Source organism: Cervus elaphus, chromosome 29 (genome assembly GCF_910594005.1).
Source record: "Cervus elaphus chromosome 29, mCerEla1.1, whole genome shotgun sequence".
NCBI lineage: Eukaryota > Metazoa > Chordata > Mammalia > Artiodactyla > Cervidae > Cervus > Cervus elaphus.
In genome coordinates this window covers 10,606,809-10,633,141 of record NC_057843.1, presented here as the reverse complement: position 1 = coordinate 10,633,141, position 26,333 = coordinate 10,606,809, and the positions used below count along the sequence as shown (strand labels likewise).

At 43.6% G+C, this 26,333-nt stretch overlaps 1 protein-coding gene across 1 annotated transcript in view; it reads left to right on the top strand.

Annotated features, from left to right (window-relative positions):
- Window positions 1-3,278: 3,278 nt before the first annotated feature.
- Window positions 3,279-26,333, top strand: part of EXTL3 (exostosin like glycosyltransferase 3) — a 126,339-nt gene continuing 103,284 nt past the window's right edge. The window contains exon 1 of the mRNA XM_043890802.1: window positions 3,279-3,415. The gene's annotated coding sequence lies outside the window, so the exon portion shown is untranslated. The remainder of the gene's footprint in view (window positions 3,416-26,333) is intronic.

The following is a 26,333-nucleotide window of genomic DNA, read 5'->3' as shown; positions in this document are numbered from 1 at the left end:
GAAATCTGCAAACACCATGAATTAGAGCTTTTTTTTTTCTGGAGAGTCAGTTGTTTTTATCAGTATACCTCTAATTGGGCTTCTGGTTCCTTTAGAAGAACAAACAAACAAATAGATGGAACTGGAGGCGTTAGGGCTTTGTTCTCTCAGAGATCTACTGGGTCCCCATCATCTCCAAAAGCAGAAGGCAGGACTCAGTAATGACTTTAAGCTTCTTGTCGAAACCTTGTAGTGAGATGAATTGGGAGAGGCTGGCTCAGCTCAGGAAGACTGGATCAGTCCTTCCAATGAATATTCAGGACTGATTTCCTTTAGGACTGATTGGTTTGATCTCCGTGAAGTCCAAGGGACTCTCCAAGAGTCTCCTCCAACACCACAGTTCAAAAGCATCAATTCTTCGGCACTCAAGCTTTCTTTATGGTACAACTCTCAAATCTATACATGACTAATGGAAAACCATTGTTTTGACTAGACGGACCTTGTTGGCAAAGTAATATCTCTGCTTTTTAATAGTCTGTCTAGGGTGGTCATAGCTTTTCTTCCAAGGAGCAAGTGTCTTTTAATTTCATGGCTATACTCACCATCTGCAGTGATTTTGAAGCCCAGGAAAATAAAGTCTGTTACTGTTTCCATTCTTTCCCCACCTATTTGTCATTAAGTGATGGATGATTTTAGGAACAGATTTTATGATCTCAATCCTTGCATCTCCTCACATCTAGAGAAGCACTAATCCCTTCATGGTGACATCAGATCCTCATGACTAGCACAAAACCTTTTGTAAAATGAGTGCTTAATGGTATTGAACTCCCCCTTCACCAAAACCTTATATATTGACCTCCCCCCACTACTTCTTTGGAGCAGTCTCTCAGAGCTATCTGAGATGCTGCCTCTTGGGCTACAGTCCTCATTTTTCCCCCAATAAAACTTAACAGATCTCAAGCTGTGCATCTTTTTTAGTTGACATCCCCAAGCTGAGGCTCTTATCGGCCTCCTGAACGAAAGTTGAGTTCCTCACAGGAGGGTGTTTGTGTGTGTTTTCCAGTGATGAGATCCTGCTTACAGTTCTCCACCCACAGCCTCTCTGACCTTGTTCTTGAGGCACAAATGCAAGAGATGGCGCCTTCCTCCCTGGGCACATGGACACACCTTTTCCAAGCCCTTCCTGCAGGAAGTCAGACACATCTGATCTACTATCTGTGAAGCTAAAGGCTGTCTTCTTCCATTAATATCTCTGGTTCCACTGGGAAAGCCTGAAAGGTGTTAGAGGACAGAAAGAAGAATGCTGTAATCAGTTTGGTTTTACTGTGTTCAAGTTGACAGGGTTTTGATATGTTCGAGACTATATACAGGATTACTAAATAAAAAAGACTGAGTGCAGAAGAATTGATGCTTCTGAATTGTGGTGCTGAGAAGTTCTTGAGAATCCCTTGGACAGCAAGGAGATCAAACTGGTCAATCCTAAAGGACATCAACCCTGAATATTCATTGGACGGACTGATGCTGAAGGTCCAATACTTTGGCCACCTTATGCGAAGAGCCAATTCATTGGAAAAAGCCCTGATGCTGGGAAAGATTGAAGGCAAAAGGAGAAGAGGGTGGCAGAGAATGAGATGGTTAGATAGCATCACCAACTCAATAGACATAAGTTTGAGCAAACTCCAGGAGATAGTAGAGGATAGGGAAGCCTGGCGTGCTGCCATCCATGGGATCGCAAAGGGTTGGACATGACTTGGTGACTGAACGACAAACCCCTCACCGCTCCCAGAAGAAATCAGTCCTGCCAATACCTTGATCTCAGACGTTCAGCCTTGAGAACTGTGAGACAGTATACAGTCAGTGGTAGTTTTAGCTCTAGTAAACTAATACACCCCCTAATAAATTTACTTTTGTTTTGCGCCACATCAGGGTTTGGAGATAAGCAAAACTGTCTTGGTTCACTAAAACCTCAGAATTTTTTCTGTATCATGTAAAGTGAAGGGAAACTAAAATACTGCAGTTCCATTCAAAAGTAGAACTAGTCCCCCACAAGTTAGGAATGTTTAAAAAGTTATTTAGCAAAGATAAAACAACCTTGCATGCATGCTTAGTCTTTCAACTTGTTGGGACCCTATGGACTATAGCCTGCCAGGCTCCCCTGTCTATGGGATTTTTCAGGCAAGAATACTAGAGTGGGTTGCCATTTCCTCCTCCAAGGGATCTTCCCCACCCAGAGATCGAACCTGCATCTCCTGCACTGGCAGGCAGGTTCCTTACCACTGAGCCACCAGGGAAGCCTTAAGACATATTAAGACATACATTGTTCCCAAGGTTATTTTTACACTTGTTAACACATATATTTTCACATAGAATCACAGGCCATGTGCTTTCTTGGGTTCTGTGTTTTTAACATTTGATAGAAATATTTCTAGTTAGTGATGATATTCATATTTTTATTTAAGTAGCTACATATTAATTCTTAAAAAGATGGTATTAGCTCAGATGGCAAAGAATCTGCCTGCAATGCAGGAGACCTGGGTTCAATCCCTGGGCCGAGGTTGTTTTATTAAATAACCGAGCAACTAACACACACATGTATTATTTTTATGCCTTTCACGTATTTTTAGCTGTTTGTTGCTTTCTAATTTGTCACTGTGAATATTTTTGTATAATTTATTTTTACCCCACTTCAACTGTTTCCTTGAGGTGTATACCAAGAAGAAAAAGTCCTGGATTACACACTTTTATAGTCTATGTTCCGTATTACTGTTATTCTCTAGACAGATTGAGCAGACCTATGGTTTCACCAGAACTAAAAACTAACTGTGCAGGTTTTTCCAATAATCTTCATGGCATTTAGTTTTATGATTTTATTTTTATTTATTTATTTATTTTTTTAGTTTTATGATTTTAAAATGACTTTTCCTAACTTGAAAAGCTTTTCCGAGACTGACAGTTGCTTAGTTTTTCACTTATATCACTACCCGGGAGGGGGCCCTAGGCACTTCGAAAGCATCATTTATTTTCATCTTTGGGATGTGCAGCAATAGGCAACCAGTACTAGCTGCCTGTGGTTCCCCTGAGCGCCCGGCGCCTCCCCTCGCTCGGCCGGTTCCCGCACATGGCCCCGCCAGCCCTGGGGTAGTTCTCGGACGCGCCCGCCAGGGGTCAGCGCAGGCTCGGCGGCGGGCTCCGGCTTCCCACAATGCACCGGGAGGTGGTCCAGAGGTGACCGAGCTGCGGCTGCCGCGGCCGAGCCCCTTGGGTTTGCAGACGGCCGAGGGGCGGGGCGTCCAGGGGGCGGGGCGCTACAGGGGCGGGGCCAGAGCCTCAGCTCTGGCCTCGGTCGCCCGCCGCTGCGCCTCTCCTGCGGGCAGCCTCCGGTCTCCGGTCGCATGTTCCCGGCCTCGGAGACCTGTCCAGCTGGCGCTGTAGCAAGGTAGTGGGGGGCTCTTCCGGGCCATCCTATTTTTTCTTGGTGGGGGTGGGCTGTGAAATCTTAGCTGTTGCCAACCGGAGAAGCCGTAACGTTGCTAAAATTTACGGATGGAGCAACTAGTTTCGCTCCGAAGAGTTTAAAACTCTTGCTTCTGTCCCATTCTCCCGGTGCCCTCCAGTCTCCGCTGGGCTTTGGGAGGCCTGATTTGGGGTACCCGTACCAGGGTAATTTCAAGCTCTAGGTTCATCTCTCCTGCCTTATGAAGGGATGCTAACTAGCGGGTGGGGTTAGAATGCGTGAGAACTTTTATGGGTGTAGGCTGGTTTCTTAAGATGTGTGCCTATGTAAAAACTCCTGAAAAATTAGATGTACTTGGTGTGAGTAGGGATCCCGAGTCCTCGCTGTTTCAGGGAGTTAGAGGCGTCTGTCTCGTGCCCGCCTCCGCCACCTTGTAGCCACCAGGAGATAGCAATCCTGGGGTCTAAGCCAGTGGGTGCCCTCAAATTCTATTCCCCAGGACACTGCTTCCTACCGGTCCGTGCCGCCGCACCCCGGAGCTCCTCAGTACAGCTGACCCTCGTTTGGAGATCCCAGCTTTTCAAAAAAAGTAAAGTTTGGCAGATAGAAAGCGCTGGAATATGCGGGCACCTGGGACAGTTTAAGCTTGTTGGAGGTCTGTCGTCCTCAGCCTGTTTCTTGGTCACACTGCATGGCTCAACCCATTCGGTCTACTTTCTGTTACCCCAGTGCTCCCCTTGGTTAAAAGGCCGATCTGAAGTAATTCCAATGTGAAACCTGCAAGTCTAAAGTGACTCCTCCTTTCCCCACTTCTAAAGGCTTAGAAAAGCACTTTAGTACCCTGATCCCTAACTTCAGTGCAAAATAAATCATAGTTTTAAAGGTCTGTTTTTCTTTAAAACCCTCACCCAGTAAATATCAACTGGTTGATTTTACTTGTGAAATCCAAGCAGTTTCATTTATTGGTTAGTAATAAAGATCGTAACTAGGAAAACCATCTGAATGATATATTCTTCAGATGACTGTAATTAACCAAGTAGCTGATAATAAAAGGCAGATGGGAAATCAAGTAAGCTTGGGTCTAAAACATTTCTGCCTCTGAGAAGTTTGGAAAGATCAACTTTCCTTCTAAAAGTAGAAGGAACACAGATTCCCCCCCCCCTTTTTTTAAAACTAGACAGACCTTTTATTTTGAGATAATCAAAACTAAGAAAGCTCTTTCAAACTGCTAGCACCTCACCTGTGTCCACCGAAGGAAAGAAAGTAAGTCTAGGAGTTGTTAGGATTCTAAATCTTTAAGTAGAAATTCTTAATGATCCTTAACACCATGTGGGGGTACGTTCTTCCAGAAGTGTCAGTTCTCCATCAAATATAAAGTTATGAATTTCTCATTATGTATCATATTTTCCATTTGGAAAATATTTTCCATATCTAGCATTAGCATTTACTTAAAACCATTGTGTATTTGTGAGTAAAAAGGTTAAAAGCAAGAAAAAAAATGGTCTTAGCTAGTCTACGTTAGTGATTCTCACCTGAGTTCCTCAGTTAGTGGCAATAAACCCTAGAGATAAAAATCAAAACCTGAGGAAACTTCCCTGGTAGTACAGTGGTTAAGAATCTACCTTGCAATGTAGGGGAGGCAAGTTTGATCCTTGGGGGAGCTACGATCCTACATGCCCTGGAGCGACTAAACCTGAGCACCACAGCTACTGAACTCACTCGATGCAGCCAAATAAATAAATATTTACAATTCAACAATAAAATAAAAAGTCATTAATAATTAATAATTGCCAACACCTGTAAGAATTAGCGTGCACCATTTGAAGCTTAAAAGGAGCTGATTAACGGTCGCTCAGGTGGTAAAACATCCCCCTACAGTGCAGGAGAGACAGGTTCGATCCCTGGATTGGAAAGATCCCCTGGAGAAGGAAGTGGCAACCCACTCCAGTATTATTGCCTGAGAAATCCGATGGACAGAAGGAGTCTGGAGGGCTATAGTCCATGGGGTTGCAGAGTCAATAACCTCAGATATGCAGATGATACCACTCTTATGGAAGAAAGTGAAGAAGAACTAAAGAGCCTCTTGATGAAAGTGAAAGAGGAGAGTGAAAAAGTTGGCTTAAAGCTCAACATTCAGAAAACTTAAGATCATGGCAAATATATGGGGAAACAGTGGGAGACTTTATTTTTTGGGGCTCCAAAATCACTGCAGATGGTGTCTTCGGCCATGAAATTAAAAGACACTCCTTGGAAGGAAAGTTATGACCAAGAATATTAGACAGAATATTAAAAAGCAGAGACATTACTTTGCCAACAAAGGTCCATCTAGTCAAGGCTATGGTTTTTCCAGTAGCCTTGTCTGGATGTGAGAATTAGACTATAAAAAAAGCTGAGCACCAAAGAATTGACGCTTTTGAACTGTGGTGTTGGAGAAGACTCTTGAGAGTCCCTTGGACTGCAAGGAGATCCAACCAGTCCATCCTAAAGGAGATCAGTCCTGAATATTCATTGGAAGGACTGATGTTGAAGCTGAAACTCCTATACTTTGGCTACCTGATGCAAAGAGCTGACTCATTTGAAAAGACCCTGATGCTGGGAAAGATTGAGGGCAGGAAGAGAAGGGGATGACGGAGGATGAGATGGTTGGATGGCATCACCAACTCAATGGACATGGGTTTGGGTGGACTCAGGGAGTTGGTGATGGACAGGGAGGCCTGGTGTGCTGCACTTCATGGGGTTGCAAAGAGTCGGACACGACTGAGCGACTAAACTGAGCTAAATGCCAGAGTGTTCTTACTGTTTTCACACACTGATGAGAAATAGCTTTGGGATGACTTCTTATCAGGGGTCGTGTCATCATGACTATGAACGTAGAGATCAGAATATTTCTCAGATGCTGGGAAAAGGAAAGCATCTCTCAGAACTGTGCAGACTCGAGGAATTCAAAAGTACCTTGAAAGTACCCTTTGGTTTCCATCCTTCATGGTGCCAGTTTTTAAAAAATGCCCCATTTCATAGTAATACTAATTATTCTATAATAGTCATGTAGTATAAAACTACAGAAGCAGTTATTCTGATTAACTCAAGAGTTAATCATATGTGAACTATTTCAACTTTCTTACAATAAAAATGCCACCCTGTTTTTATAGTCATCTATTTGTTCAGTAAACAACCTGGCACTGTGCTAAGACCGGAAATGCAGAGATGAGTCATCTAAACCCCTGACTTTGAGGAGCTGATCTAGTTGGGGAAATCAACCCACAGACGGTTATAGTGAAGCATGTGCTTGGCATGGTGATAGATCTCTGTTCCCGGTGCCATGGGCCCCGATCTAGTCTGGTAGAGCCAGAAAAGTTCTGGAAATGTCAGAAATTAGTAATTAAAGAGTGACTGGCTTTAGCTAGGATTGGAGGAAGGGTGCTGTAGGTGGAGGGGACAAGCATTAAGAAGACCATGGGGCTGGGACTTCCCTGGTATTCCAGCAGCTAAGACTTGGTGCTCCCAATGCAGGGGACTAGGGCTTGATCCCTGGTCAGGGAACTAGATCTCACATGCCACAACTAAGAGTTTGCATGTGCCAACTGAAAATACTTACATGCCGCAACTAAGACCTGGTCCAGCCAAATAAATTAGGGGTAAAGTGGCAAGATCTGAGAAATAGACTGAAGAAAGAAAGGCCTGGCAAGGGTAAAGGGTAAAAACCTAAGTGGGAGGGGCAGGAACCTGTCTGCTGTAGAGAGTTCACTCTGAATCTGTAGTGGAGGAGGGACTCAAGAGGCCAGGGGGCAGGAAGCTGCAGCAAAAGAAAGAATTGAGGAGAGCTTAGCGTCTGTAGAATGCATGACCCTTTCCAGCTCTGGCATCTGTTACTTTGGTTTTCACAACCACCATTTGCAGTCAGTAGGGTGAGATTCACATCTTCATTTTCTTTCTTTTTATTTTTAAAAACATTTATTTGGCCATACGAATTCTTAGTTGCAGCTTGAGAATTCTTAGTTGAGGCATGTGGGATCTAGTTCCCGGACCAGGGATTGAACCCAGGACCTCTGCATTTCGAGCACAGAGTCTTAGCCACTGAAATCACCAGGGAAGTCCCTACATCTTCATTTTCTAAATTCTTACCTCACTGCTTTGTGCCTCATCCCTGACCCTTATAAAAAAAACCTGTAAATTAAGTATTATTGACCCACTTTACAGAAGCGGATACTGAGGCAGGGTCAGGCTCAGACCCAGGTCCAGGGTGGAAAACAGGACTTATTCCAAACAACAGGTGGGTCCTCCTCCTCTAGAAAATGAGGCAGGACAACCTTCTGGGCAGATCTGCACCCGGGCAACATCTCTCAGGAATCAGCTTGGGGAAAGGACTGCCGTGCCCAGCTCCTTAAGTGCTTCCGTCTCTGCATTTAAAAGTCCCGTTGAACAAAACAGTGTGGTGGCTCCTCAAAACAATAAATGTAGAATTACCATGTGATCCAGCAATTCCACTTCTGGGCGTACACCCAAAAGAAGTGAATGCAGGGACTTGGATACTTGTACACTTGTGTTCAGAGCAGCGTTATTCACAATAGTCAAAAGGTGGGAACGACTCAGGTGTCCATTGATAGAAGAATGGGTAAACAAAATGTGGTCTGTACCTACAGTGAAGCATTATTCAGTCTTACAAGGAAGGAAATTCTGACACAGGCTACAACATGGATTAACTTTGAGGACATCATGTTCAGTGCATTAGGCCAATCACAAAAGGGAGAATACCGTGTGATGCTACTTAGACAGTCAGGCTCATAGAGACAGAAAGTGGAATGGTGGTTGCCAGGACAGGTGGAGTGGGGATGGGAAGTTGCTATTTAATGGGTAGAGAGTTTCAGTTTGGGAAGATGTAAACAGTTCTGGCTATGGATGGTGGTGATGGCTGCACGGCAATGTGAATGTACTTAATGACTCTGAACCATCCATTTAAAAAACGATGCAATGGTCAATTGTACGTGTATTTTGCAAAAAAATTAAAAAGTCTCATTGAGCAAGTGACTTGCCCAGAGTCACTGAACAAAGCAAAAACATGGCCTCTGCCAAACAGTCATGCCTGGTCATTATAAGGAAGCTCTTTGGGCAGGCGGAGGTGTGATCTGGCTTTCTTTTTAAGCAGAAAGAGAAATCAAGTTTTGCATTGTTATCACACTTACTGCAGCAAATTCGTAGGACTCCAATCCTTGAAGAAATCTGGGTGCTTAGAACTTGGGGTTTGCTTGCTGGCTTTGTCTAGGTATCAAGGTGGGGAGGCGGTGATAAATGAGAGTTTGTTGGTTGATTCATTCATTCGATGTTGAATATTTGAGGGCCTTCGTTGTGTCAGAATCCCTCTCCAGTTTCCCATGTTTCTGTCTAGCAATCAACATCTGCCAGCTCTGTTCTTGGTCCTCTGCCAGTTCCCCTTGGACATAAAGTCCTAAGTTACATAAACCTTCATTGATTCCTGGAAAGGTCAATAGGGAAACAGGTAGAGCTGGAGGGGAGGTGATTTGAGGTGAAATGGGAGGTGCCAGATGCCTAGGAGAGTTGCAATTCCAATGAAGAGGCCGCTCAGCCCTAGATGAGTCTCCTGAGGTGTGTCCAGGGGCTGCAGATGCAGAAGCAGTGAGTCCAGCTCATGGGCCTCGCCCCTGGTGTAGGCCAAGTGTGGGCATTGCCTGTGTATTGCTGGTTTACAATGTTGTGCTAATTTCTGCTATATAGCAAGGTGACTCAGTTACACACACTCAGTCGTGTCCAGCTCTTTGTGACACCATGGACTGTAGCCCACCAGGCTCCTCTGTCCTTAGAATTCTCCAGGCAAGACTACTGGAGTGCGTTGCCATTTCCTTCTCCAGGGGATCTTCCTGACCCAAGGATCGAGCCCAGGTCTCCTGGCATTGGCAGGTCAGGCAGATTCTTCACCATCTGCCTCGCCAGGGAAACCCAGTTGCACACACATATACATTCTTTTTTAATACTCTTTTCCATTACGGTTTACCCCAGGAGATTAGATATAGTTCCCTGTGCTATATAGTAGGACCTTTTTGTCTATCCATTCTAAATGTAATAGTTTGCATCTGCTAACCCCAAACTCCTAGTTCCTTCTCCTCCCTCCCCCGACCCTTGGCAACCACAAATCTGTTCTCTATGTATGTGAGTCTATTTCTGCTTAGTAGCTAGGTTCGTTTGTGCCATAGTTTAGATTCCACATATAAGTGGTATCATATGGTATTTATCTTTTTCTTTCTGACTTACTTCACTTCATATGATAATCTCTAGGTCCATCTGTGTTGTTGCAAATGGCATTATTTTTTCTTTTTTATGGCTGAGTGGTATTCCACTGTATCTGTGTACCACATTTTCTTTATCCATTCATCTATTGATAGACATTTATGTTGTTTTCATGTCTTGGCTATTGTGAATAGTGCTGCTATGAACACGGGTACATGTATCTTTTTGAATTATAATTTTATCTGCATATATGTCCAGGAGTGGGGTTGCTGGATCCATATGGTGGTTATAGTTTTAGTTTTCTGAGGAACCTCCATCCTGTTTTCCATAGTGATTGCACCAACTTACATTCTCACCAACAGTGTCCTTTCTCCATAATCACTCCTGCGTTTGTTATTTGTAGGCTTTTTAATGATGGCTGTTCTGACCAGTGTGAGGTAGTACCTCACTGTAGTTCTGATTTTCATTTCTTTGTTAGTGATGTTGAGCATCTTTTCATGTGCCTGTTGTGTGCTAAGTCACTTCAGTGGTGTCTGACTCCTTGCAGCCCTATGGACTATAAAGCCTACCAGGCTCCTCTGTCCATGGGATTCTCCAGGCAAGAGCACTGGAGTGGATTGACATGCCCTCCTCCAGGGGATCCTCCCGACCCAGGATCGAACCTGCCTCTCTTACGTTTCCTGCACTGGGAGGTGGGTTAGCGCCACTTGCGAAGCCCACTGGTCATCTATAGTTCAAACTCTTTGGAGAAATGTCTGTTAAGGTCTTCTGCTCATTTTTGGTGGATGGTTTGTTTTTTTGGTTGAGTTCTGTGAACTGTTTGTATACTTTGGAAATTAAGCCCTTGTCAGTCATGTTATTTACAAATATTTTCTCTTATTCTGTAGGTTCTCTTTTCTTTTTCTTTTATGGTTTTCCTTGCTGTGCAGAAGCTTGTAAGTTTGATTAGGTCCCATTTGTTTAGTTTTGCTTTTATTACTGTTGCCTTGCCCTTGGGAGACTGACCTAAGACAGCAATGGCACAGTTTATGTTAGAGAAGGTTTTGCCTGAGCTCTCTGTTAGAAGTTTTACAGGTCATGCCTCATGCTGAAGTCTTTAAGCCATTTTGAGTTTCCTTTTTGTATGGTTTGAGGGCGTGTTCTAACCTCATTGACTTATATACAGATGTCCGATTTTCCAACACACTTGCTGAAGAGACTTTTTCCCATTTTCTATTTTTGCCTCCTTTGTGGAAGATTAATTGACTATAGGTGTGTGAGCTTCTTTCTGGGTTCTCTATTCTGTTCCATTGATCTGTATGTCTGTTTTTTAAACCCAGTTCCATACTGTTTTGATTACCGTAGCTTTGTAGTATTGTCTGAAGTCTGGGAGAGTTATGTCTCTTGCTTTGTTTTTTCATCAGGATTTGCTTTGGCAATTCTGGGTCTTTTATAGTACCGTGTAAAATTTCGATTATTTGCTTTAGTTCTGTGAAAAATATCATGGGTAATTTGATAGAAATCACATTAAACCTGTAAATTGCTTTGAGTAGTATTGCCATTTTAACAATATTAATTCTTCCAGCCCAAGAGCATCATATATCTTTCCATTTCTTTGAATCCTCTTTAATTTCTTTTATTAATGTTTTCAAGTTCTCAGTGTATATGTCTTTCACCTCCTTGGTCAGCTTTATTCCTGGGTATTTTATTTTGGTGAGAGTTTAAAAGGTCTTGCTTTTTTTACATTCCCTTTCTGATATTTCATTGTTACTATAAAGAAATGCAACCGATTTCTGAATGGTATTCTTGTGTCCTGCTACTTTGCCTAATTCATTTATTAGCTGTAGTAGTTTCGTGTGGAGTCTTTAGGGTTTTTTTTATATAGTATGGTGTTGCCTGGAGTTTTAATGCCTGCATGGAGGATTAGAGTGATGCCCACAGCAGAAATCCCGAAGAAGTAGATCAAAAGAGCAATACATGGAGACAGGCAGTGGTACAAAAAGAGAGAGTGATGTGGAAGACAGTGCAATCTGGAAAAGAGCCCAACGTTTATGGACCGACATCCTCATCTTGTGCCCCAAAGGGTAAAGCCTGGTTGGCTATTCATAACTATGTGCAGAAATGTGACTAGAGCCTATTAAAAAGTCCAGGGTATTTGGTTCTGTCTGCTTCCAGGAGATTTGAGGTTAGAATACAAGGTAAAGCATAACTTTATTTATTTATTAGAGGTATTTTTCTTTTGTCTATTTACTTTTTTCTGTTTGAGGGCGCTCTCTGGTTTCGGAGATCGGGGCTCCTCTCTAGTTACGGTGCTTGGGTTTCCCGCTGCGGTGGCTTCTCATGCTGCCCAGCATGGGCTCTAGGGCACTTGGGCTTCAGCAGCTGCAGCTTGCAGGCTTTAGAGCTCAGGTTCAGTAGCTGTGGGGCACTGGCTTAATTGTCCTGAGGTGTGTGGGATCTTCCCAGATCAGGGATCAAACTGGTGTCCCCTGCATTGCAGAGAAGGTTCTTAACCACTGACCCACCAGGTTAGCCCAAAGCATAGCTTTAAAAATAAGACTCTGGGGTAGTTTAGTAAAACAAGCACTAGATTTGTAATGATGTGGGGAGGAAGGGTGCATCAAGAGAGGTAGGGTGCCTGACCTATAGGAGACATACTGTCTGTCTGAGCCTTTTTTCAAAATATAAAATGAGAATGGTCCTAGCAGCAAGGCGGAAGTGGGTCCTACTGGGCATCTGAGAGGAGGTACTTTGGCACAGTGTTTGGTTTTACATTTCTTGGAAGTCATGATATAAAGGAAACAGGTACAGTTACATCATTTTATTAATCTAGCAAGATAAAGTATACAGATTCCACTCTAGAGGAGACCATTTTTACCCTGGAACTAAACTCAGGGAAGGATTTACCTCACGGGTTCCCTGGAATACAGTCTCGAAGCTGTGGACAACATCTTCAATAACGTTTTGTGGTTAGCTCTGAAGATGTCATGCAGATGAATGGATTTTACCTTTGGTGGAAACCATCTGGAGTCAGCGCTGAGCATGGAAAGTATTTTTCTGTTATAATGCTGTAGCGGTGGGATTCCCGGACAGTCACTTTCAGGAAGTTCCCTAAGGATGAGTCATCAGAGGGACCTGGAGAAGAGGGGGCTGATTGGACACCTGAGAAGGAAAAGATCTAATTGTCCTTTGAGCTTGGTCATTTGCACTGTCCTCATGAGGTAGAGGATCTCTTGGCAGGAAACCAGAGCCAAGTGGTCCAAGAGGCATTTAAGCTTTGAAGGAAGAATAGAAGGAGTCCTGTGCCAGTCTTGACACAAGATGGCAGGCTCTGGGGATCACATTCCTGCTGCTGGTCAACTACCAAGCCAGTGGTTTTTACTTCTCATAAACTAAACAGGAGGTTGTGCTGTGGTGGAAAGGCATGGTCCTTGAAGTCAGATAAAGCTGCTTCAAATCCTAGCTCTGCTGCTTGCTGGCTATGTGACTTCACAAACTCCTTTATTTTTCTGCTCTTCAATGGGCTACTAATATCTGCCTTGTATGAGTCATTTTACTGATCACAGATAAGATGTATAAACAGTCATAAACAATGAGAATAGTAGTTAGCAATTTTGTCAGTTATTATTATGTTTATTATCAAGATATCCGATGTCATGTTTTTTCCAACTTAAAAAAAAAAAATCCATAGTATCATTCAGGTTTTTCAAATTCATTTAAATAATGACTGCCACTCCCCTCCCTCCTTTTTAAAAAACAATTTATTTATTTCTTCAGGCCCCTCGAGCACATCTCTAGTTGTTCCGTGTGGGTTCAGTAGTTGTGGTGTGTGGGATCTCAGTTCCCCAAGAAGAGATCAAACCCACGTCCCCTGCGTTACGGGGCAAATTCCTAACCCCTGGGTTACCAGGGAAGTACATCCCAAACTTGCAACAGAGGTGCCTCTTGTCTATCATTATCAGTTCAGTCGCTCAGTTGTGTCTGACTCTTTGAGACCCCATGGACTTCAGCACGCCAGGCTTCCCTGTCCATCACCAATTCCCAGAGCTTGCTCAAATTCATGTCCATCAAGTTGGTGGTGCCATCCAACCATCTCATCCTCTGCTGTCCCCTTCTCCTCCTGCCTTCAGTCTTCCCCAGCATCAGGGTCTTTTCCAATGAGTCAGTTTTTCACATCAGGTGGCCAAAGTATTGGAGTTTTAGTTTCAGCATCAGTCCTTCCAATGAATATTCAGGACTGCTTTCCTTTAGGATGCACTGGTTGGATCTCCTTGCAGTCCAAGGGACTCTCAAGAGTCTTCTCCAACACCACAGTTCAAAAAGCATCAATTCTTTGGAGCTCAGCTTTCTTTATGGTCCAACTCTCACATCCATACATGACTACTGGAAAAACCATAGCTTTGACTAGATGGACCTTTGTTGACAAAGTAATGTCTCTGCTTTTCAATATGCTCTCTAGGTTTATCATAGCTTTTCTACTGAGGAGCAAGTGTTTTTTAATTTCATGGCTGCAGTCACCATCTGCAGTGATTTTGGAGCCCAAGAAAATAAAGTTTGTCACTATTTTCATTGTTTCCCCATCTATTTACCATGAAATGATGGGACCAGATGCCATGATCATCATTCTTTGAATGTTGAGTTTTAAGCCAGCCTTTTCATTCGTTAAGAGGATCTTCAGTTCCTCTTTACTTTCTGCCATAAGGATGATGTCATCTGCATGTCTGAGGTTATTGATATTTCTCCCAGCAATCTTGATTCTGGTTTGTCCTTCATCCAGCCCGGCATTTCTCATGATGTACTCTGCATATAAGTTAAATAAGCAAGGTAACAATACACAGCCTTGATGTACTCCTTTCCTGATTTGGAACCAGTCTGTTGTTCCATGTTCAGTTCTAACTGTTGCTTCTTGACCTGCATACAGATTTCTCAGGAGGCAGGTCAGGTGGTCTGATATTCCCATCTCTTTCAGAATTTTCCAGAGTTTGTTGTGATCCACACAGTCAAAGGCTTTGGCATAATCAGTAAAGCAGAAATAGATGTTTTTCTGGAACTCTCTTGTTTTTTCTATGATCCAACAGATGTTGGTTCCTCTCCCTTTTCTAAATCCAGCTTGAATATCTGGAAGTTCTCAGTTCATGTACTGTTGAAGCCTTGCTTGGAGAATTTTGAGCATTACTTTGCTAGTGTGTGAGATGAGTGCAATTATGCAATAGTTTGAGCATTCTTTGGCATTGCCTTTCTTTGGAGTTGGAGTGAAGGCTGACCTTTTCCAGTCCTGTGGCCACTGCTGAGTTTTCCAAATTTGCTGGCATATTGAGTGCAGCACTTTCACAACATCATCTTTTAGGATTTGAAATAACTCAGCTGGAATTCCATCACCTCCACTAGCTTTGTTCATAGTGATGCTTCCTAAGGCCCACTTGACTTCACACTGCAGAATATCTGGCTCTAGGTGAGTGATTAAACCATCGTGGTTATTTGGGTCATTAATATCTTTTTTGTACAGTTCTTCTGTGCATTCTTGCTACCTCTTCTTGATATCTTCTGCTTCTGTTAGGTCCCTACCATTTCTGTCCTTTATTGAGCCCATCTTTGCATGAAATGTTCCCTTGGTATCTGATTTTCTTGGAGAGATCTCTAGTCTTTCCCATTCTATTGTTTTCCTCTATTTCTCTGCAGTGATCACCGAGGAAGGCTTTCTTATCTCTCCTTGCTGTTCTTTGGAACTCTGCATTCAAATGAGTATATCTTTCCTTTTCTCCTTTGCCTTTGAGATAAGATTAGATTTGATTTGATTAACTCTTGTCTATAGTAACTGACAATAATGATGCTTACCTCTTTTTTTTTAAGTTTCCTCTTTTAAAAAAAAAAAATTATTTTTGGTTGTGCAGGGTCTTCATTGTTGTGCAGGCTTTTCCTAGTTGCAGAGAGTGGGGGCTACTCTCTAGCTGAAATGGCTTCTTATTGTGGGGGCTTCTCTTGTTGCAGGAGTGCCAGCTCTGGAGCACAGGCTCGACAGTTCTGGCGCACGGGCTTGTGTTCTCCGCAGACGTGGAATCTCACTGGATTCCCTGAACCACCAGGGAAGCGCTCGTGTTTACCTCTGAGCAAGCATTATGCTGAGTGCTCTACAGACATGCTTTTATTTATTCTTCAAAGCAACTCTCTGCAGTACATACCACCTGTCACCCACAGGTGCTCAACGAATGTTATCCACTAGTATCACTAGGATCACTTTTAATAATAAACTGATGACGTGAAAGAGAAGAGGACATCTTTGCCAAGGGAATCAGTGCCTTTAATGCACAGGGCAAATCTGGCCCATTGCCTGCTTTTGTGCAGTTGGTGCGCTAAGCATGGGTTTTACATACTTAAATGGCTGAAAAAAAATTAAGAATACTGTTTCATGATAGGGACTTCCCTCGTGGTCCAGTGGTTAGGACTTTGCCTTCCGATGCACAGGGTGCAAGTTCCATCCCTGGGCAGGAGGCTAAGATCCCACCTCCCTTGTGGCCCAAAACAATGTAAAACAGAAGCAATATTGTAACACATTACAATTAAGACTTTAAAAATGGTTCCTCATCTAAAAATCTACACCGAAAGGCCACATCTTTAAAAATAAATAAATAAATAAATGAGAGCTTCCCCGGTGGCTGGTGAAGAATCCGCCTGCCAGTGCAGGAGACAGATTTGATCCCTGGTCTGTGAAGATCCCACATGTCTTGGAGCAACTAAGCCTGTGCACCCCAACTGCAGAGCCTGGGCACTAGAGCCAGTGGTCTGCAACAAGAGAAGCCTGTGTACCACAACGAAGAGTAGCCCCCGCTCACCGCAACTAGAGAAAGCCCCTGCAGCAGCAAAGACCCAGGACAGCCAAAAATAATTGCATATGAAGCAAATACATACATGATTTTTAAAAAGAATAATATTTCATGAGAAAAGTATATGAAAGTCAAATCTCAGTGAGAAATGGCAACCCACTCCAGTATTCTTGCCTAGAGAATCCTGTAGACAGAGGAGCCTGGTGGGCTGTGGTCTATGGGGTCGCATAGAGTTGGACACAACTGAAGTGATTTATCATGCATGCATGCGTTGTAGAAGGAAATGGCAACTCACTCCAATATTCTTGCCTGGAGAATCCCAGGGACGGAGGAGCCTAGTGGGCTGCCGTCTATGGGGTCACGCAGAGTCGGACATGACTGAAGCGACTTAGCAGCAGCAGCAAATTTCAGTGTCCATAAATAAAGTTTAATTGGAACACAGCCAGGCCCTTTGGTTTACACATTGTGTACATCTGCTTTCCTGGTGGAGCATCAGGATTGAGTACCTATGACCGAGCCAGAGCTGAAACTGTTTACCCTGTGGCCCTTTACTGGAAGGGCCCTTTCCTGACCCCTGATTTAGAGCAAGACCTCCAGAGGCAGTTTCGGTGGAGAAGCTCAGTCAAGCTCAGTATAAGCCAGACTGCCCGGGGTGAACATTAAGAAGGGGGCCCATCGGCCTCCTGTTTGCACGGGGGACAAAGGGACTACTGTTCTGTTCCGGTGCCAGCATGGACGGGTGGAGGAGGGAAAGAGGGCTGGGGTCGAGCCCTCTGTGTACAAGTTCTAATCAGGAGTTGGAACTTTGTGAAGGAGCTGAGAAATCTGGGATCTGTGAGCTGTTCATTTTTATGCTTTTTGCTGTTTGCTTTTTGTTTTGTATTTGTTTGCTTTTCCCTTTGTGCTTAGGGAAAATTCTTTTTCAACAATTCTAATCTTATCTAATCTAAGCCAAGGGAAAAAATGATTGATTCACACCTGGGCTGGGATAAAGTTCAAACTTAACTGCTCTTAAGACCAGCCCAGACGCTGGTCCCTTCTCACTTGTGCAGGCTCATCTTCTGACCTCTCCCCACACCCTGTGTTCTGTAATTCAACCTACAGCCCCCAGAAGTAAGCCTGTTCCATCTCTCTCTCTCTCTCTTTTTCTTTTTTATGTTCTGCTATTCCCTCTGCTTCTCACTCTTCCACACATTCCCTGACTGGAGAAATCCTCATCTTTCGAGACTCTGCTGAAATGTCACCTCCTCCAGGAAGCCTTCCCGACTCTGCCCATCCTGGAAGAGAGGATAGCATCCACCTTTTGGCCTCCTTTGCCTCCTATCACAGCACCTGTCACTCTGTATTGGCATTGTTCCTGAGTCTGCCTCCTTCAAGGTTAGGAATGAGGTAATCTTAGTTTGTCACCTTGCTTCTAGCACATGGTAACCTAGACATGTAAAAGCTGAGGAGAGTCAGAGTGCTCTGAAGGGCCAGGAGGTAAGAACTTTCCAGCTTAAGAAACTGGAAATGTTAGGTCAGAAATGGGGTAGATAGGGACTTCCCTGGTGGTCCAGTGGTTAAGAATCTGTCTTGCATTGCAGGGGGTACAGGTTCAATCCCTGGTTAGGGAACTAAGATCCTACCTCCCACAGGGCAACTAAGCCCACATGCCATAACTAAGGAGTCTGTGCGCTACAATGAGAGATCCCACATGCCACAACTAAGACCCAATGAAGCCAAATAAATAAACAAACAAATATTTAAAAAAAAATAAGACAAAGAAATGTGGCAGAAATGAAAACCAGGCAAGGAAGACCTTGGAGAGCAAAGTGCTGCCTGGTTTTTTTTGGTTGGATGTTTTTTCTTTATAAAGAATATTGAATAATTTAGTAGTAAATCACCTCAACTCTGAAAGACAAAAAAAAACCTATTTGGGTTTTTTACCCAAAACACTATTCTGAGTGTTTACATCATACCTCTCTGAAGACAGAGGTTATTGTGATTCAGAAAAGACATTTCAGGAGGGGCTGAGACAGATATGGTCCAAAAACTTTGTTGAGATGAAACTAAATATAAGGATAAAAGTTGAAACTATAAATGACTAATGTGATCCATAGAGGAGACCTTCAAATACAGTTATCTCACATGAGCTCTTATCATTCTCAACTGACACTTTTGTCTTGATACTGGAAAGGACCTTATCTAGTGGCCTCTTGGTATTTGGTATTTGTTCAAGGCAGTGGTTGTATCTGGTCTTAACAGCATTGTTCCGGTCACTTTGATTCCGTGATTAGATAGTCACTGAGATCTCAAGACCTTTATTTTGCGAGCACAGTTTGTGTTTTAGACCCAGATTCATTATCATATTCCAGCCTGCTGCGTCTTATCGGCCACTCCTGACTCTGTCATTTTGTGAGAATTGGCAGGCATGTGGTTTCTCTCCACCGGATTGGCAGTTTACTCTGCAAAAAAGCTGCGGATCCTATCAGCAAACTGAAAAGTTCCTCTTTTAGGTCAGTGATGAAAACTATCCCAGTACACCCTAACATTTTTTAATGTATGAAAGAGGACATTTATAAATCAGTTGCCTCAGTATAAGCCAGTACTCACTTTCAGATTCCATCCTTTCCTTGATGTACCCAATTTGGGGGAAACCACTCCATTGTTTGGTATTTGTTTGGTCGCCGAGTCGTGTCTGACTTTTTGCGACCCCACGGACTGCAGCTCACCAGGCTCACCTGGCCTCCACTATCCCCCGGAGTTTGCACAAACCCCTGTCCATCGAGTCAGTGATGCCGTCCAACCATCTCGTCCTCTGTCATCCCCTTCTCCTGCCTTTAACCTTTCCCAGCATCAGGGTCTTTTCCAATGACTCAGCTCTTTGCATCAGGTGGCCATAGTATTGGAGCTTCAGCATCAGTCCTTCCAATGAATACTCAGGGTTGATTACCTTTAGGATTGACTGGTTTGATCTCTTTAGAGTCCAAGGGACTCTCAAGAGTGTACTCTAGCACCACAATTTGAAAGCATCGATTCTTCGGCACGCAGCCTTCTTTATCATCTAAACCCTTATGCAGCTAAACCCAACTCTCACATCCATACATGACAACTGGAAAAACCATAGCTTTGACTATGTGGACCTTTGTTGGCAAACTGATGTCTCTGCTTTTTAATACACTGTCTAGGTTTGTGATAGCTTTCCTTCTGAGGAGCAATGATAACTGGTTTCTGTCATCCAGTGGGTCCTCATAGCTTCCAGTCAGTTCCTTTGTGTTTTCCTAGTCTCTCTCTCTCACTAGGGCTTCCCAGGAGGCACTAGTGGTAAAGAACCCGCCTGCCAATGCAAGAGACATGAGACTCCGGTTTGATCCCTGGCTTGGGAAGATTCCCTGAAGAAGGAAATGACAACCCCCTCCAGTATTCTTGCCTGGGAAATCCCATGGACAGAGGAGCTACAGTGGGCTACAGTCCATGGGGTTGCAAAGAGTTGGACACGACTGAAGTGGCTTAGCACACACTCATCCTCTCTCTCCTCCACGGTAAAGTTTCAGACGGCCTGCATTCTCCTTAAGCCTCCACCCCTACCCTTCCTCCTACCCTGCCCCTGTTCTCCTCCGTCTCAGCAAAGGATCTTGCTGGCTACTCTGTGGAGAAGATGGAGGCTGTCAGACTGTCATGCCATCTAGTTCCTGCTGCCACGCCAGGACGTCTAGTTAATTCCTCCCACTTCCTTCTGTCTATTTCCAGTGAAGAGATGCTCCTCCCTTGAATTGGGGCCAACCTCTAAGTCTGTGCCTCGGCCTGAGCTCTGGACCTTCTCTCTCCTCCCTCCTCAGGGTCTCCCCCAGCTGACTGTCCCCCTTCCTGCATCCTCCCTGTTAGCCTTTACACATCCTCCCACCTCATCCATCTGAAAGCATCTCCTTCGCCATCCCTGCCCTTGGCAATTCAACGCCCCGACTTAGAATTGTTTCTGTTCTGCTTCCTCACCTCAGCCCTTCACCCCTTCAGTCTGGATTGTACCCCCATCCCTCCACTGATACTGTCCTCACTGAGGTCACCAGCTCCTGCCTTGTGGCTAAACCCAACATGGATATCTAAGTCCTTGTCTGCCGTATCTCTCTAGAGCATTCGGCTTTACCAACCACATGCTTCTCTGAGAACTTCTCTTCTGCCCGATTTCCTGGGCTCCTCCTTTCCTTTCTCTTTCTCCCTGGACTCATCTTCCTGTGCTGCTTCAGTGGTGGTTCTACGCTAGTCTCTCTGCTCTTATTGTCCCCTCTCTTCCCTGAATTCTTTTGGTTTACAAGCCACAGATCCCAACTCAGATTGAACTAACCAACCAACTAAAACACTACCATCACCAAAAAATCAAAAGGGAAATTAATTGATTCGTGTGTCCAAAACATCCAGTCATAGATCTGGAGAAGACTCTCGAGAGTCGCTTGGACAGCAAGGGGATCAAACCAGTCAATCCTAAAGGAAATCAACCCTGAATATTCACTGGAAGGACTGATGCGGAAGCTCCAATACTTCATCTGATGCAAAGAACTGACGCACTGGAAAAGCCCCTGATGCTGGGAAAGATTGAGGACAGGAGGAGAAGGGGACGACAGAGGATGAGATGGTTGGATGGCATCACTGACTTGATGGACAAGAGTGAGCAAACTCAGCGAGTTAGTGATGGACAGAGAAGCCTGGTGTGCTGCAGTCCATGGGGTCGCAGAGTCGGACACGACTGAGTGAACAACAAGGAGATCTGGGATAGCCGGTCCAGAGGCATAAAATAAGGACATCACAACAGCTTCACCGTCTCTGCCTTAGTTTCGTTTTCCTCTGTGTTGGCTCCATTCTCAGGCAGCTTCTTTCTAAAAGACGGCATGACGCCTACCAGCAACTCCTGGCTTATATCCAATTCTCTTAGGAAACACAATGGAAAATTTTCTACCCAGGTTCTTAAGCTGGGAGTCTGGGAATCATTTCTGACTCCTGTTCCCCCACATCTTAGTCGCCAAGTCCTGTTCCACCTTCTTAATCCTCGTTGTTTAGTCACTCAGTCATGTCTGACTCTTTGCGACCCCATGGACTGTAGCCCACCAGGCTTCTCTCTCCGTGGGATTTCCCAGGCAAGAATACTGGAGTGGGTTGCCAATTCCTTCTCCATGGGCTCTTCCCGACCCAGGAATCAAACTGACATCTCCTGCATTGGCAGGGGGATTCTTTATCACTGAGCCCCCTGAGAAGGCCCCATCCTTGCTGCCGGTGTTCTAGTTCCGGGTACCATTTTTCATTCAGATTCCTGCTGCAGCCTCCCTGTGATTTTCTACCTTGAGTCTTGTTGCCCTCCAGCCTGTTCTTCACATCACAGCCAGGATCATCTTTTGAAAGTGTTATGTGATGCCCAACCACAATGGATAGGAAGCTAAAGACAAAAGTCCTTGCTATGTTCTGGAAGGCCTTGCAAGAAATAGCTCCTGCCTGCTTCTCTTTGCACATTATACCTCATCCCAGGCAGTTCAGCTGCAGATGCCAGACTAGCCAACTCCCTCCCAGCTCTGCCTTTTCATACAGTGCTCCCCCCACCTTGACCATTTCCCCTCCTGAGACCGCCACCTAATGAGCCTCTTCTTATTCATGTAGACCTTGCATTTGATATAACTGTATTGAGAAAATCCTTCCATACTGCATATGTACTCTTTCTGCTAGAATATCCTCTTTTTTCCATCTTAGCAATTATCACACTTTATCCTCATTGCTTGTTAAATCATCTGTACCCCTCAGCAGACTGTAAGGTCCGTGAAGGCAGATGTTTCTCTTGTTTTGTGAAATATCCCCAGCATTGCAGTGTAGAGACTTGATAAATATTTATGAAATTGTAAAATAAAATAGGATGTGATTATACTAGGTGATTTTAGACTATACGTTGGTTTGTGAAGCTACTGGAAAGTCTAATGTCTACTGCTTTTCTTTTTTATACGCTTATTGCATGCTAAGTGGCTTCCATTGTGTCCGACTCTTTGCGATGTCGTAGACTGTGCCGCTAGGCTCCTCTGTCCATGGGATTTTCCAGACAAAAATACTGGAGTGGGTTGCCATCTCCCTCTCCAGGATATGCTTATTGGTCCTCTATCAAAAACAGTAGAGTTTGGCAATTTCCTGGCAGTCCAGTGGTTAGGACTCCGTGCTTCTAGGATGGAGGTGGCATGGGTTCGATTCCTGGTTGGGTAACTAAGATCTCACAATCTGCACGGTGCAGCAAAAAGTTTTTTTAAAAGAAAAAATAGTAGAGCTTTAGGATTAAAGAGGATCTTAACAACCATCCTGCACTAATTCACTTCAATTGACAGATTAGGAAGCGGGAGCTCAGAGCAACCCTGCAACTTGTGCAGACCACGGAGATATTCATGGTGGCCTCACTGGACTTGAACTCAACTCCTGACTTTTAGTGCAGAGCAGCCTTCTCTTCATCATGATATTAGCACTTTTAACAGACTAGTGGAGTGCGATTTTTATATTATCGCACAGGAATCTGACCATCGATAGCCTCCCGTGTTTCCTTGTGAAGATGTTCTTCGTTTGCCTGGTGGCTCAGATGTAAAGAACCTGCCTGCAGTGCAGTTTCCATCCCTGGGTCGGGAGGATCCCCTGGAGAAGGGAACGGCAGCCCACTCCAGGATTCTTGCCTGAAGAATCCCATGGACAGAGGAGACTGGCGGGTGACAGTCCATGGGGTCACATAGAGTCGGACGTGACTGAGTGACTAACGCATGCTGATTTTGTACATCTTGGTGGATTCTGACACTTTATCAGGATGCAAATCTCCCTGGTCTGTAGATGCCCGAGAATCCTTTAGAGTTTGTTCTCTATGTCAGTGGTCCTCAACCCTTTTGGCATCAGGGACCAATTTTGTGGAAGAAAATTTTTCCATGGACCAGAGGCAGGGATCATCCATCATTTCAGGATGATTCAAATGCATTACATTTATTGTGCACTTTATTTTTGTTACTATTGCATCAGCTCCAGCTCAGATCATCAGATATTTGATCCCAGACAATGTGACACCATTGGCCCACAGAAAACCAGAAGCTGTATGTTTGGCTCCCTTGTTCCCCCATTTCTCCTCGTAAGGGTGGGTACTGAGTGGCTGCCATCTGGATTTGATCTGAGGAATACTCGTGTTGTGTAAAAGAAGTGACAGACTTCTGGTTAAACTGTTTGTGAGAACCGCTCTTCTGTCTGTGAGGCTTGCTGACTGATGTCCATATGAGATAGGAGCTTAAAAAGAGAATTGCTTCCATAAAAACAAGTTGAAGTTTGGCAAAGACTGGGTAGGGGTAGCTTTCTAACAAGAATTGTAAGAACTTCCATGGCAGTCCGGTGGTTAAGATGTTGCCTTCCAATGTAGAGTGGCGCTGGTTCAGTCCTGGCTGGAGAGTTAAGACCCACATATCCACACACCCCACAACACATAAAAAACAGAAGCAAAAAAAAAAAAAAAAAAACAGAAGCAAAACTGTAACAAGTTTAATAAAAACTTCAAACATGATCCACTTCAAAAAAATCTTATAAATAAATGAAAAGAATTGTAATAGAATTGGGTATAGGTGAGAAGACAAATATTGGGGAAATTTTTTATTTAATAGAAAATAATTTTACATTAAAATGTTTAATTTATTTAAAAGTTTGAAAATGAAAGAAACTGAAAATAGAATCTGTTGACCAAAGCATGATGAAACTTCAATTAATTGACCTATTCTCTACATAAATGTCTTCAAGTACTCTTCCAAAATAAAATGTTCAGCGTGTCATCCACATTATGGTTCTTGCTTTAACTGATTATTTCAGTTAAATTACCGTTAACCAAATTACCTATCCTTCTATCTGTTGTAGGTGGACTTGTCATATGTGGTTATAATTTTGCTTTTGAACCAAATTTTAAGCTTCTCAAGGGCTAGGACTGGACCTACATATTTCATTTCCTGTAAATCTTAGAGCCCTAATGTAATACTCTGCATATGTCTCTGATGATGGGATTTTATTTCCCTAACCAGCTAGTCTTTCTTTAGTGGGCCAACTTGTCTTTCTCATCGGGTTAACATTATTATTTTGTTTTCATCTTTACTCCTTCCCTCTTCCTAATTGAAGGACTTAGTTTCTTCTGAAAAGGAGAGCGAGAAAGAGAATAAATAAGGAGAGCATCGCCTTCCTCCCTAGGGGGCTTGCCATGAATTTGCCATAGGTCTTGATACTAAAAAAGAGACTAAGAATGAAGCAAAGGACAAGTTAAAAATATATTTAAAACAGATGTTTGTGCTTAAATTAAAACATTCCAAATGCCACCCTTTGACCCAGCAAGTCTACTTCTGGAAAGCTATCCTGTGGAAGTATTTAAAGGCATGCAGAGAAGACTTAGTTCTGCCATGTTCATTTCAGCCTCGTTTACAATGGAAAAGGTTTAGGAACACTTGAATTTCCTGCCTTCAGCTTTCAAGGACATAACCTATAAATACAGAGGAATTCCATTATTGTTAAAAAGAATGTATGTACTGACATACTGAAGAGAGTCACAAGGGCTTCCCTGGTGGCTCAGTAAAGAATCTGCCTGCCGATGCGGGAGATGCAGGTTCAATCCCTGGTCCAGGAAGATCCCCTGGAAAAGGAAATGGCAACCCACTCCAGTATTCTTGCCTGTGTCATAGCCCATGAGGTCTCGAAGAGTTGGACATGACTTAGTAACTGAACAACAACAACAAAAAGATAGTCACAATTTATCAATTGGAAAACAAGCTATAAAATGTATACAATTCAACCCATTTTTGTAAAAGACAAATATACAGAAATGACTAGGAGTATATGCAGAAAGATTAGACAGTGGTAATGAGACACTTTTTTTTTCTCATCTGTGCTTTGAACTTCTTTACAATAAACTTCTATAAAGTTATCTTTAAAGATGAGTTCAAACAGTTTCTATTACTGTCATTGTTGTATATGTCTTTTTCTTCAGAAGTAATTGACTGTAAATTGTTGTCCAGTCGCTCAGTCCTGTCCAACTTGTCGAAACCCTGTGGATTGCAGCGCACTAGGCTTCCCTGTCCATCACCATCTCCCGGAGCTTGCTCAGACTCACGTCCACTGAGTTGGTCATGCCATCCAACCTTCTCATCCTCTGTCATCCCCTTCTCATCCTCTGTCATCCCCTTCTCCTCCTGCTCTCAATCTTTCCCATCATCAGGTTCTTTTCAGGTTAATAGGGTCTTTGCATCAGGTGGCCAAAGTATGGGAGCTTCAGCATCAGTTCTTCCAATGAATATTCAGGGCTGATTTCCTTTAGGACTGACTGGTTTCATCTCCATGCCATCCAAGGGTCTCTCAAGAATAAATACATTAATAGTTGAGGTCTTAGGAAAAGGAAAACATTTCCTTTACTTTCTTGCCTTCATTCCACTTTTCCCCCCCAAGTTCAGTGGATTCTAAATCCAGTTATGTTAAGTTGGAGTCTTGTGAGAAGGGAGGAGGTGGCTGGGTTTTATTTGTAGTGTGCTAATTCTCTTTAGAATCTTGGGACATTTGCTTTCTGGCTTTTTGTCCAGTAACTCTCTGTAAAATGTGAACTTCCTCCTCACTGCAGCCCTAGCAGAGAGATTGAGAACAGCAGCAGGCTTCACTCCTTGCCTGGAACGTGGCTGATCTCTGCCACAAAGCCATGATAACACATAATATTAATAAATACTAACTTAACCACGACTCATTGATATGTAATTAGCCACAATTCACCCGGCTACCCAAGGTAACTCATCATTCTCACCCTAACTACCATAGACATTTACTAAATTGTCCAGTTAATTCTGAACCATTACTTATGCATTAATTTAGCAAAT